Below are 13,720 nucleotides of genomic sequence, written 5' to 3' on the forward strand. Positions count from 1 at the left end.
CCCTCCTCACAGGCTCTGGACCTGGTGTCTTCCATGGCGACACTAGGGCTCTCCCAGTTTGTTTCGGGCCCCACACATCAAGCAGGCCACACGCTGAATCTGATCTTTGGCGTCGGTATAGATGTGATCATGTCTCCTTTGATGAAGGTGCCATGGTCTGATCACTACGCTCTGAAAGCCAGGATTGATTTTCCACCCCCACCCTGCTTAGGTGGCGAGCCAATTTGGGCTCGCCCGCAGAGGCTGATGGACCCTGATAGATTCCATCAGGCCTTGCGGGACCTTGCTCCCCCTGGCGACTCATTGACTGAGCTTGTTGAGGGCTGGAATAGCCAGCTCCTGGCAGCCATCGATGATATCGCACCTAAGCGCCCTCTGCGACCCCGCAGAAACCGGGCTCCCTGGTTTACCGAGGAGCTTCGGAAAATGAAGCAGGACCTCAGACGGCTAGAGCGAGTATGGCGGGGTGTCCGTGACAGAGCCTCAAGAACATCTTATAGGGTTTTAATGAAAACCTACGAGATGGCAGTGAAGGCCGCTAAGAAGTCCTACTTCTCAGCCTCCATTGCCTCCGCTAGCTCTCGCCCAGCGCAATTATTTAGTATAATTAGGTCTTTAACGTCCCTTGAAGGACAGCCAAATTTAAATAACAATTTGACACACAACTGTGAGGCATTCGCAAGCTTTTTTGCGGAGAAGGTCCTGTTGCTCCGCCATGACCTCCCTGCCAATTTGGATACAATAAAGGAACTGGAGGCCCCTCGACTGTCCTCGGGTCCAGTATTGGACCACTTTGACCAGATATCCCCAGCCGATGTGGACAGACTCCTCCGAGCTGGAAAGCCCACCACCTGTCCTCTTGACCCGTGCCCGTCTTGGCTGATTAGAGCGTGTCCAGACGAGGTGCGGGCCCCCCGGGTGATATCATCAATTTGTCCCTTGGCACCGGGATATTCCCAGGGGAACTGAAGGAGGCAGTGGTGCACCTGCTCTTAAAGAAAACATCATTAGATCCCTTAGATCTATCCAATTACTGCCCAGTTTCGAATCTTCCATTCCTGGGTAAGGTGATTGAGAGAGCGGTTGCTGAACAGCTTGGTAGGTTTCTAGATGAAACATCAGATCTGGATCCATTCCAGTCCGGCTTCCGCGCTGGTCATGGGACCGAGACGGCTCTGGTCGCCCTAACAGATGATCTCCGCAGGCAGCTGGATCGAGGCGGGTCAGGGCTGCTGATTCTTCTAGACCTGTCAGCAGCCTTCGACATGGTCGATCACGAACTCCTGGACCACCGCCTTGCCGACGTGGGGATTCAGGGCACAGTCCTTCAATGGCTGCGCTCGTTTCTCTCTGGTCGGGGACAGAGGGTGGCACTTGTGGGGGAATTGTCATCGTGCCACTCCTTGTTGTGTGGAGTGCCTCAGGGTGCGATTCTCTCCCCGATGCTTTTTAACATCTTTATGCGCCCCCTCGCCCAGCTTGTCCGGAGTTTTGTGCTGGGTTGCCATCAGTATGCCGATGACACCCAACTCTATCTGTTGATGGATGGCCATCCTGACTCAGCCCCAGACACACTGACCAGATGTCTGGAAGCTGTGGCTGGATGGTTACGTGGGAGCCGGTTGAAGTTAAATCCTTCAAAGACAGAGGTCCTCTGGCTGGGACGGGGCGATATGGGATTGAGGGGGCAACTCCCATCTCTTGCGGGGGTGCAATTAGTGCCAGCATCGTCCGTTAAGAGTTTGGGTGTAATCTTCGATACCTCCCTCTCTATGGAGGCGCAAATTACAGCTATAACAAAGGCAGCATATTTTCATCTCTGCCAGGCTAAGCAGTTGGCTCCTTATCTCTCTCGCCCTGACCTAGCCACTATGATCCACGCGACGGTCACCTCCAGACTGGATTATTGTAACTCGCTCTACGTGGGGCTACCCTTGAGACTGACCCAGAAACTCCAGCGGGTGCAGAATGCCGTGGCGAGACTCCTTATGAGGTCTTCGCTGCGAGATCACATTCATCCAGTACTATACCAGCTGCACTGGCTCCCGGTGGAGTACAGGATCAGGTTTAAGGTGCTGGTTTTAACCTTTAAAGCCCTATACGGCCTAGGACCCTCGTACCTACGCGACCGCCTCTCCTGGTATGTCCCACAGAGGAACTTACAGTCTGCAAATAAAAAAATCTTGAAGATCCCAGGCCACAGAGAGGTTAGGCTGGCCTCAACTAGAGCCAGGGCCTTTTCAGCCGCGGCTCCAATCTGGTGGAATGCTCTGTCACAAGAGACTAGGGCCCTGCGGGACTTGACATCTTTCCGCAGGGCCTGCAAGACAGAGCTGTTCCACCAGGCCTTTGGTCAGGGCACAGCCTGACCCCCCTCCTCTGGCAATCTGCACAGAATTTTGCTTATTGGTTGCCATCAATTTGATTTTAATTAATTTTTATAATGAAATGTTTTTAGAATCGTTGGATTATTTCGATTCTTAGCCGCCCTGAGCCCAGCTTCGGCTGGGGAGGGCAGGATATAAATAAAATTTATTATTATTATTATTATTATTATTATTATTATTATTATTATTATTATCTTTGTTTTTTTTAAATAAATATTTATTAAAATTTTTAACAAAATACAACAAAAAAGAAAAAACACAAAACACAAAAATTCACAAAACACAAAAAATAGATAAAAATAAAAAGAAAGAAAAAATCCATCATTCTTTTTCTAACTTTGAAGCTCATATCCTTATTTTCTTGACCTCCTCACACCTCCCCTTTTTGTATTCCCATTTACAAAATCAAATCAGCAAATCCTTACACTCTTTCCATTTATCATCTTTAACTTTGTTCCTTAACATATCACAATTCCAATATTTTCATCCATAAATTCATTTTTGCATACTCTTTCTAACTTTGTCACTAATACCACTTATTTTTAATCCAACATCATTTTAACATTCATAAATTTTACACTGTTTCTGTAAATAGTCTTTAAATTTCTTCCAGTCCTCTTCCACCAGCTCTTCTCCCAGGTCTCGGATTCTGCCAGTCATTTCCACCAGTTCCATGTATTCCATTACTTTCATCTGCCATTCTTCCAGAGTGGGTAGATCCTGTGTCTTCCAATACTTTGCGATGAGTATTCTTGCTGCTGCTGTAGCGTACATAAAAAAAGTTCTATCCTTCTTTGGCACCAATTGGCCGACCATGCCCAGGAGAAAGGCCTCTGGTTTCTTCAGGAAGGTGTACTTAAACACCTTTTTCATTTCATTATAGATCATTTCCCAGAAAGCCTTACTCTTTGGGCACGTCCACCAGAGGTGAAAGAATGCACCTTCATTCTCTTTACATTTCCAACATTTGTTCTCGGGCAAATGATATATTTTTGCAAGCTTGACTGGTGTCATGTACCACCTGTATATCATTTTCATAATATTCTCTCTTAAGGCATTACATGCCGTGAATTTCATACCGGTGGTCCATAACTGTTCCCAGTCAGCAAACATAATGTTATGACCAATATCATGTGTCCATTTAATCATAGCTGATTTAACCGTTTCATCCTGCGTGTTCCATTTTAACAGCAAGTTATACATTCTTGATAGTATCTTAGTTTTGGGTTCTAGTAATTCTGTTTCCAATTTTGATTTCTCCACCTGGAAGCCAATTTTTTTGTCCGAATTGTAGGCCTCTTATTTGAAAATAATGAAGCCAATCTCGCACTTTATCTTTTAATTTCTCAAAACTCTGCAATTTCAGTTTGTCTCCTTCTTGTTCTTATATTTCCCAATACTTCGGCCATTTGGCCTCCATATTGAGTCTTTTAAAAGCTTTTGCTTCCATTGGTGACAACCACCTTGGGGTTTTATTTTCCAATAAGTCTTTATATCTTATCCAGACATTAAACAATGCTTTTCTGACAATATGGTTTTTAAATGCTTTATGTGCTTTAACCTTGTCGTACCACAAATATGCATGCCACCCAAAAGCATTATTGAAACCTTCTAAGTTCAAAATGTCTGTGTTCTCAAGAAGCAGCCAGTCTTTCAGCCAGCAGAATGCTGCTGATTCATAGTAAAGTTTAAGGTCCGGCAGGGCAAATCCGCCTCTTTCCTTTGCATCAGTTAATATTTTAAATTTTATTCTGGGCTTCTTGCCCTGCCAGACAAATCTAGAGATATCTTTCTGCCACTTCTTGAAACAGTCCATTTTGTCCACAATTTGCAATGATTGGAACAAAAATAACATTTTTGGCAATACATTCATCTTTATAGCTGCAATTCGACCCAACAAGGAAAGCTTCAAATTTGACCATATTTCTAAGTCTTTTTTCACTTCTGCCCAACATTTTCTTTAAATAAATTATCTTTAAATAAATTTAGGTTCTTAGCAGTCATATTAACCCCTAAATATTTTACTTTCTTAACCAAAGTCAGACCTGTCTCCTTCTGAAACCTCTCTTTCTCAATCGGTGTAAGATTTTTCTCTAACACTTTAGTTTTTGACTTGTTCAATTTAAATCCAGCCACATAACCAAATTCTTGAATCAGTTCTAATACCCTTTTCATACTAGATTCTGGCTCCTGTAACGTCAAAACTAGGTCATCTGCAAAGGCTTTCAATTTGTATTGTTTTGCTCCGACCTGAATACCTTTGATCAGACGGTCCCTCCTAATCATATTCAGCAAAACCTCCAGGACTGAAATAAAAAGCAGTGGGGAAATAGGACAGCCTTGTCGTGTCCCTTTTTCTATCTTAAATTCTTCTGTCACCACATTATTAACTATCAACTTAGCCTTTTGTTCTGAATAAATTGCACTTATACCATTTTCAAACCCTTGTCCCACCCCCATTCCCTGTAACATCTCCAAAATGTTAATTATATTCCTCGTGTTATCAGACAAGTGTCTACCTGGGAGGAAGCCAGCTTGGTCCTTGTGTATTTCTTCAACTAATAACTTTTTTAGTCTGTTGGCCAAAATGTCAGCAAAAATTTTGTAATCCACATTTAACAAGGATATGGGGTGGTAGTTCTTAAGTTGTGTCTTTTCAGACTCAGTTTTCGGTATAAGTGTAATAAAAGCCTCCTTCCATGACTCAGGCGCCTTTTCCCCCTCCAAAATCTCATTGCAAACCTGCTTTAGTGGTTGAATTAACCAATCTTTCAAAGACTTATAGTATTTTGAGGTTAGTCCGTCCGGCCTTGGAGATTTGCCTAGCTGCATATTCTGAATGGCACCTTCAACCTCCTGTTCTGTAATTTTATAGTTCAACATTTTCTTATGTTCTTGAGAGATTTTTTGTAGTCCATTTGTTCTTAAGAATTGATCTATATCAATCTCTTTTTGTGGCCCTTGTGTGTAAAGTTGTTTAAAGTATCCCTGGAAGCACCTTCTAATCTCCAATGGATTCTGAATGTTCTTTCCTTCCACCTCTAGATTTGTAATAGTGTTTAGTTTCTGTCTTTTTTTCAACTGCCAAGCTAGCAGCTTCCCACATTTATTAGCCGATTCAAATGTCTTTTGTCTCATCTGCTTAATTTTCCATTGTACTTCCTGATTTATCACTTTCATATATTGTACTTGATATAACTTAATTTCTCTCAGAATCTCTTGAGATTTTGGTTTCGCTCTTAATTTCTTCTCTCCTTCTTTTATTTTTTCCAAAATTTTATCTTTTTTCTCATTTTGAGTTCTCTTTTTTATTGCATTCTGTTGAATCCCTCTCATAACTGCTTTGCTTGCGTCCCAGATTCCTCTTTTTTCAACCGTGGTTTTCAGATTTACCTCAAAATAGTCTCTCAAGGTTTTTTGGGCCTTCTTGGTAATCTCTTGGTCTCTAAATAAGGTTTCATTCATCCTCCATCTAAAGGAACTGATTGGTGTTAGTTTCATCTCCATCTTTACTGCATTATGGTCAGAGCAAGTTTTTGGGCAAATTTCCACTTTTCGTGTCTTAGGTACCAGACCTCTAGTTATCCATATTTGGTCAATTCTTGTCCATGTCATTTTGGCTTCAGAGAAGAATGTACCCTCCCTTCCAAGGGGGTTCTTAGTTCTCCAAATGTCAATCAAGTCCATATTGTCAGTCATTTCAAAAAAGGTTTTCGGTAGTCTGCCGTCTTTAGTTATAAACTGTCTCTGCGACTTGTCCATATTTGTAGATACCACCCCGTTCATATCTCCCATCATAATGATGTTGCAGTCCATGTAATCCAACAATGTCTCATGCAATTTCTTGTAGAATTCCGATTTCCCCTCATTTGGTGCGTAAACTCCTACAATCAAAAATGTTTCTCCTTGTGATTGAATTTCAATTGCCACGGTTCTTCCTTGTTCATCTTTAAAAACAAATTTTGGTGATAGGCTCTCTTTAGCATAGATAACAACTCCTCTCTTTTTAACCTTGTCCGATGAAATAAACTCTTGGCCCAATCTTTTATTAATCAATACTTTTCTATGTAGCCTAGTCACATGAGTTTCCTGTACACAAATTAAGTCCAATTGTTCCTTTTTTAATAAATGAAAAACTTTCCTCCTCTTCTCCGGGGAATTCAAACCGTGAATGTTCCAACTTAATAATTGCAGAGACATGACGTGTTTTTCTATTTTCCTCCAACTGCTCCCAAAAGTTCTTCTTCCTCTGATGGTGGTATTACTTTGCTTAATTTGTCCAACCCCAAAGGTATCGATACCTCTTCAAGTTCTCCTTGTTTCAAAGATCTTGGTACTTCTAAATCTCCTTTTTGAAGGTCTTCTTCGTAGTCTCTCAAGAATTCTTCCTTATCTTCCACTGATCTTATTTTAAACTTTTTCCCTTTGAAAGTAAAGGACAGCCCCGGGGGAATTCCCATCTAAAGACAATTCTGTTTCTTCTCAATAGGGCCACCAAGTCTCTGTAGTTAGTTCTGAGATCCAATAAATGTTTCGGAATGTCCTTAAAGATTTCCACTCTTGAATCATTAATTTCCAAGGTCTTCTTGAAGTGCGCACTCAGTATTTTATCTCTCTCTTCTTTCGTTCGGAAGGTAACCAAACAGTCTCTCACCCTGTTTTTCCTCCCTCCTTTCCCAAGTCTAAACGCACTTACTATCTTGAAGTCTTCCTCCACCTCCAGATCCCAAAATGCTTCAAATTCCTGTGGGAGGTAGTTACTTAGGCTCTCTTTTTCAAGTTCTGGAACTGCCCTGATCCTCAAATTATTCTGTTTATCTCTCAATTCAGTCATAGAAAGAAGTGCTTGGTGGTCCCCAATCTGTTTGCGGATTGGTTTTATTTCTTCTTCTACAGCCACTGCTTTTTCTTTTGCCTCCTCAGCTATTTTTTGATTAGACGCAGATTCTTCCAGTAATTTTCCAATAGAGTCCTTGTTAGAATTCACCTTCTGCCCCAAGTTGTTAATACTGGCAGTATTTTGGTCTATTTTAGTTGATTGTTCAGTAACTTGTTTACTTATAACTTCCAATCTTTCATAAATTTTATTTAGCACTGAAGTAAAATCCCCTTCTGAAGCCATTCCTTTTAGTCCAGCTTGTGTAAAATCTTCCCTCTGTGTAACAGGAGGGCCAGGGACAGATGATCTGCATTGCGGGGAAATTATACTGGGCTGCTCGGCTTTAGTGTTGGCCGATCTTGTTATCCTACCAGTCATCACACTTCTGTCTATAAGTCAAGGTCAATCCCACAGTAGACTCTTCCCGTGGGAAAACGCCAAAGGTCAAGAATGGAAAAATCCCCCAGTTGAGTGCACAATTTCAATACTCCTCTAGGGACAGTATAACAGTCATTTAGTTACAGTTTAAAAGCTTTATCAAACTTTCCAAATTGTCTCTTCAATAAACAGGCAACAGTTTCAAATCCGAAGAAAACCTTCACAGTTTCACTTTTGCAATCTCAAAGAGTTACTCTTTTGCCCAGTTGATTCTTAAGAAAGTTACAATGTCTATATGGAGTGCGGATCTCAAATGTAACAGTTCTAAATAGCCTGGCAGTCCGTTCTCGGGAGTTGAATAGTTTTCTTTATTTTACTCCACAAATAAAAGGAAGACAATCAGTTTCCCTCCCCCCCCCTTTGTTAATGCAGGGGGGAGTTCTTCTGCTTTGATGTTCAGATTTGGAACTTTAAAGCACCACTCTCCAGGTCATTAGCTTTAAGAGTCTTTGCTTTGAGCTATATACAGAAACGGAAGGCGGACTTCCTGTTTACACCTTCCCGCTTCAGTGCCAAATTAATCCTTTTTTTCCCTTTAAGTCCCAAATTCTTAAACTTCACCGACTCACGGGTAGTTATTTGACAGCCGAATGGTCACAGGAAAAAGGACAGCGCTCTCCGGCAACAGCTTTTGCGGCTTCACCCCACGGAAAAAGCGATTGACTCTCAGCACCGCGCCAGACTCCCGTTCCACTCCGGAGCCCCTTACGGGGTCCCTTTGCAAGGCTCCTTCTGCCTGTGATTTTTTTTGCAAGGGTCTCCGCTTCGCCGTAGCGGACGACCCGTTTCCGTGGAGCTTCCCCTTCCAGAGCTAGAAGGAGACAGCCATTGCAGTTGGCGCCGCCTCCGGAAGTCTTCAATTATTAGTGTCTTTGCAATGTATGCTTGTTTACAAATATACAAGCAGAGCATATTGAGAGCAAGGCAGCTCCTGAAGCTGATAGCACAACCACCGATCCTGAATTGATTTCCCAAAGAAAATCCTTTACTTTCACCAACCCACACTCAGCACTGCTAGAAGACAACTTGGTTAGCTAAATCAAGCCAAGTTCCCCACTCTGTGTTCAACTATTCTTTCCAAATTGATTGAAGGTACATAAGTAAAGGTAAAAGGACCCCTGACCATTAGGTCTAGTCGTGACCGACTCTGGGGTTGCGGTACTCATCTCGCTTTATTGGCCAAGGAGGCCGGCTTACAGCTTCCAGGTCATGTGGCCAGCATGACTAAGCTGCTTCTGGTGAACCAGAGCAGCACACAGAAACGCCATTTACCTTCCCGCCAGAGTGGTACCTATTTATCTACTTGCACTTTGACGTGCGAGGTTAGCATGGTTCAGTGAAGGCATCAGATTGGCTACGCACAGGGATTCATTAGTGAGGTTGAAGGGCTGGGAACCCCTCCTGCTGTCCCCTTGAACTCCAGAGAAAGCAGGAAAGGAGGATTGGAAAGTGGTCCTAAGGCCTTGGCAAATTGCAGGTGTAGTAATAAGCAGTGCTTCCAATGATTTACAGGGTCTTAACATATCAATTGAGCTCCCGGTGCTCGGTCCCAGCTCCTGCCAACCTAGCCATTCGAAAGCACGCCAAAAAAGTGGATGTAGATAAATAGGTACCACTCTGGCGGGAAGGTAAATGGTGTTTCCGAGCACTGCTCTGGTTTTGCCAGAAGCGCATTAGTCATGCTGGCCACATGACCCGGAAAAACTGTCTGCGGACAAATGCCAGCTACCTTGACCTGTAAAGCGAGATGAGCGCCACACCCCCAGAGTTGTCTGTGACTGGACTTAACTGCCAGAGGTCCTTTACCTTTACCTTTTTAACATATCAATAACATTAATGTCCTATATAATTACAGAGGTCATCCCCCTGTGCATCCTTATTATTAGTATTATTAATAATAACAATATCTTGGTGGGGGGACATAAAATCATGAAAAGGAAGAGTGGAATGAAGTATCCTGGCACAGGGCATGGCCTCCTTCTGGAATCTTGAGCAGGAGCCAACCCACAATGCAACATTTTGTTGCAGGTCTCACTCAATTGGTAATTTATTAACAGCAGTTCTGAGGGCAGGAGGGCAGGGGAAATAACCTTTCTTCTTTTTAAGAGCATTAACAAGCCATAATCACAATTAAAAAAAGAAAGAAAGCAAAACAGGAACAGAAGTGCCTCCAGCACTAAAGTAGTTTGCACAGCTCAGGAGAGGGCAAGCTTCTTTCGCTGTGGAAGGACGAGGGTGTGAGACGAGGTATTGCAGACCAGGAGCGTTCGCAAAAAAAGTTTTCTGCTCTGCCCCCTGTATTTCCCCTACTCAGCTCCTACAAGCCAACTCAGGAGGTTCTTTCCCTTTCTCTTTTTTTATTGTAATAGGAAGGCCTGGATATCCTGCAGATGATACCATGGAATGCACGCTTACAGAAGGTTTTTGTGCAATTCGACGATGCCCCCCTTTGACAGAACTTACTGGGGGAACATGCCACGACAGTCATCTAGTGTGCTGCAAAAGGTAATGCAACTGTCACCAGGATGGTGTCGGGCAGTGTGGTGGCAAGGTTAGCATAGTTGAGGCATACTGCTGGGGGCATCAGATTGGCTCCACCAGTGTGCCTGAACCACCCGAACCTTTCCACTGCCATGCCATCCCCTCTTGCTTTCCTGATCTGCAGCAGTGATCTTGCTGCCAGGAAACCAGGTTTGGGGCACTGCGCCTCCCCACAGGGGTCTTAATGCAATCATGTTTTCAATTGGACAATTCCAACATTCTTTTCATTCAATCAATCAATCAATCAATCAATCAATCCATTCATCGATCCAACAACTATTCCAACACTCTTTTCATTCATTCATTCATTCCATCCATCCATCCATCCCTCCATCCATCCATCCAATCTGTATCTGGCCTTTCCACCAATTTGTCACCAAATTGTGCTCAGGACAGTTAAAAGCAGTAAGAGAGAGAACAAAGCATACAAGGTAACCATGGAAAACATCATTACCTATCAATAAATCCAATAAAAACAACAGTCAAACAGAATGCAACATATTTACAAATGGTATAAGGTCAGATTATAAGGCCCAAGACATGCCTCAATAATAATAATTAAAAAATCCCTATCTCTGTACAAACATCTTAAGGCACTTTCTTGATTTAACATGGGGTACTTTTATTCAAGCTCAGCCCCACCAAATGAGCACTGAATGGTAGAAATGTGAAGAATTGGCTGCTTTCCCCACATACACTTTCCCCTACGCTGCGTCCTCTTTTGGCTTGAGTTTTTCAAGAGTTACATAATGTTGGATGCTGCTACTCTTATGTCATGGTTCCTCTACAATTCTATGATTCTGTCTCCAGTCTGCTGCTGTAAAGGGTTGAAAACGTGGCTGTCTGACATATAAACCCCTTGTCGCCAACTGTAATCCTTGCAAGTCATTGCCATTCAATTCCCACATGAAATGCTCCCATTTATATACATGCCACCCAAGTTTTCACTTCACACGTCTGACAAAGTGGGCTAGAGTCTGTGAAGTCCATTATGCTGCAATCAATTATAGCTAGTCTCCAAGACTCCAGTTGTTTTTTTCCTGCAAGAGACTATAATGTCTACCCCTCTGAAAATTCCTAATTCTAGGAACTCATCAATAGAATCCTACTCATTTGTACCCAGAAGTACAAATGATGTCTGGACCAGGATGCCTGAAAAACTCCTTACTCCCATCGTCATTACCAATACAGACCACAATTTTGTGAGTCAATAATTAGATAAACTGTCTCAGTTAATATGAGATGAAGCATAACCATTACGTCACTGCCTCGTTTATTTTGTCCCATAAGGAGAGATTAGAATCAAGACAGCTCCTAATTGTAACTTTATCAGTATATTCCCTGTTCAGGGAAGTTTTTAACGTGTGATATTTTATTGTATTTTTGCTTTCTATGGAAGCCGCCCAGAGTGGCTGGGGAGGCCCAGCCAGATGGGCGCCGTATAAATAATAAATTATTATTATTATTATTATTATTATTATTATTATTATTATTATTATATCATTGTCTTAGGTTAGGTTGTACAGCTGTAGAGTGTGGGAATTGTAGAGACTTGCCATTTAAGAGTGTCTCAGACAAAGTATGACCAGAGTTGGGTATTCATGATCTGTCTTTTCTTTCGGTAGTTCTTGGAGTCAATGAGCCAAGTACAGTCTATGCAAGACCTCTGATATTCTTCTCTGTCTACTTCTGAAATGGCTGAGATCAGCTTTGGAGTCAAGGGTGAAGAGCTGCTTATCTGAACTGCAAAGGATTTAAGTGCTGGAGAAAATCGACCCCTTCCTCGATTCTCACAGTTCTGTACGCAACATTCTGGAAATGAAACAAACTCCCAATAGTTAATAAAACGTTTAAAAAAGGGATTTCTCTGCTGTGACATTGAAAACCAATGGTGTTGAAAGATGGATAAGGAAAATATTTTTTAATAATAATCTGTTTTTCTAGATTTATTAAAAGTTATGTATTAAATTGAGGAATATTTGTTATAAAAATACATAAAGTGAAATGTATTATCTATTGCCTTGTGATATGCATTATAACATGCATATTTTAAAAGTCTTCTCTTTCATGCACCTTTTGGTTTGGAGTGGAGCAAGGCTTCCAATCATGCTAGGAGAAGGACAATGGATTGTAATAGGTCTACTCTAAACATCACTAATTATGGTTTTATGTCCATACCTCCCAGTCCCTCTCTTTCTCTGGCACTCTGCAAGTACTATGTGGCATTGTCTTATATCCCATGTTAATTGTGATCCCTGTAGATCACCACAACCTCATATGGATCTTTAGACAGACACACTAGGGTAAAAAGTCTTTGGTCATTGTGAATGCAAACATGCAATATGGGGTGTGTTATTTGCACTGATTGATCATTCTGTGTTTTTTCTCCTGCAAAACCTTAATAAAAAAAGTTCATCTTCAACAGAACAATTTGAAGCATTTATTTTCTTTCTGTCTGTGGATCCACAAATAATGGCTTACTCTCTCCGTTTCTAATTCAAAACACTTATCCATCTCTTCCCCATTGCCAACCTTTATCAAGCCAATGGCCACACTGATCCATGGCCAGCCCTCTGAGGCCCACATTTCAAAGGGAGCATGGCAAGAAATGCTGCTCTGAAGGTTGCCTTCCAAAAGAGTTTCTCAAGCAGTTATTTCTCTCTCCCTCTCCCTCTTCCTATCCACCCCCCTCACACACACCACCCTTCCAAGTGTCCCTATTTTCCAGGGAGGGTCCCAGATTTACAGAAGCCATCCCAGAATGTCCAGCTGCAGAAAGTGTGCTGGGGAGACCACACGTTCAGTAAACAATGAAGAAATGCAAAAATATATTTTGCTTGGCTTTAGTTACAAAACCAAAAAGTCTTCTTACATTAAATCTATAAGTATGATCAATCCATTCACCAGGGTACTGAGAGAGGTACACACTGCTCTTTATATACTATACCCAATTGCTGACACAGTTTAATTACCACAACTTAACAGCATCTGCTATACTGCTTCACAGCTGTAAAACTAGGTCATGATATTTACTCTGGCCTTTAAAGAGATACACAAATCTTTTGAAACAATAATGAACCTTAGTATTTAAACAAACCATTCAACAAAGATGTCCCCATTTTCATTGGTGAAATATTGGAGGGTATAGTAAAGGTAAAGTAAAGGTACCCCTGCCCGTACGGGCCAGTCTTGACAGACTCTGGGGTTGTGCGCCCATCTCACTTAAGAGGCCAGGGGCCAGCGCTGTCCGGAGACACTTCCGGGTCACGTGGCCAGCGTGACATCGCTGCTCTGGCCAGAGCCAGAGCCAGAGCCAGAGCCGCACACGGAAACGCCATTTACCTTCCCGCTGGTAAGCGGTCCCTATTTATCTACTTGCACCCGGAGGTGCTTTCGAACTGCTAGGTTGGCAGGCGCTGGGACCGAGCAGCGGGAGCGCACCCCGCCGCAGGGATTCGAACCGCCGACCTTTCGA

The 13,720-nt window shown here is 42.5% G+C and overlaps 1 long non-coding RNA gene across 1 annotated transcript in view; it reads left to right on the forward strand.

Moving 5' to 3' along the window:
* Positions 1-12,134, forward strand: part of LOC307211991 — a 31,964-nt gene extending 19,830 nt beyond the window's left edge. The window contains exon 3 of the long non-coding RNA XR_013836696.1: positions 11,871-12,134. This is a non-coding gene — a long non-coding RNA (uncharacterized lncRNA). The remainder of the gene's footprint in view (positions 1-11,870) is intronic.
* Positions 12,135-13,720: the final 1,586 nt, after the last annotated feature.

Source organism: Podarcis cretensis, assembly GCF_951804945.1.
Source record: "Podarcis cretensis genome assembly, chromosome: 3".
NCBI lineage: Eukaryota > Metazoa > Chordata > Lepidosauria > Squamata > Lacertidae > Podarcis > Podarcis cretensis.